The sequence below is a fragment of the Etheostoma spectabile genome, chromosome 20, assembly GCF_008692095.1.
Source record: "Etheostoma spectabile isolate EspeVRDwgs_2016 chromosome 20, UIUC_Espe_1.0, whole genome shotgun sequence".
NCBI lineage: Eukaryota > Metazoa > Chordata > Actinopteri > Perciformes > Percidae > Etheostoma > Etheostoma spectabile.
Window position 1 is genome coordinate 9868921 of NC_045752.1, and position 261 is coordinate 9869181.

The following is a 261-nucleotide window of genomic DNA, read 5'->3' on the forward strand; positions in this document are numbered from 1 at the left end:
TGTACCTGTACCTGTGTAATGACAATAAAGTTGAATCTAATCTAATATATGATATGATTTTGCATATCGTAATATGGCATAAGTGTAATTTTTTCCTGGTTTTAAAGGCTGCATTACAGTAAAATTATGTTGTTTTCTGAACATACTAGACTGTTGTAACTGTTCTATTATTTGCCTTTACTTATTATATCCACGTTACTGATGATTATTTATCAAAAATCTCATTGTGTAGATATTTTGTGAAAGCACCAATAGTCAACA

At 28.7% G+C, this 261-nt stretch overlaps 1 protein-coding gene across 1 annotated transcript in view; it reads left to right on the plus strand.

Moving 5' to 3' along the window:
* The window catches only part of plk4 (polo-like kinase 4 (Drosophila)), a 7159-nt gene that overhangs the window by 1533 nt on the left and 5365 nt on the right, over positions 1–261 (plus strand). The gene's annotated exons all lie outside the window — the stretch shown is intronic.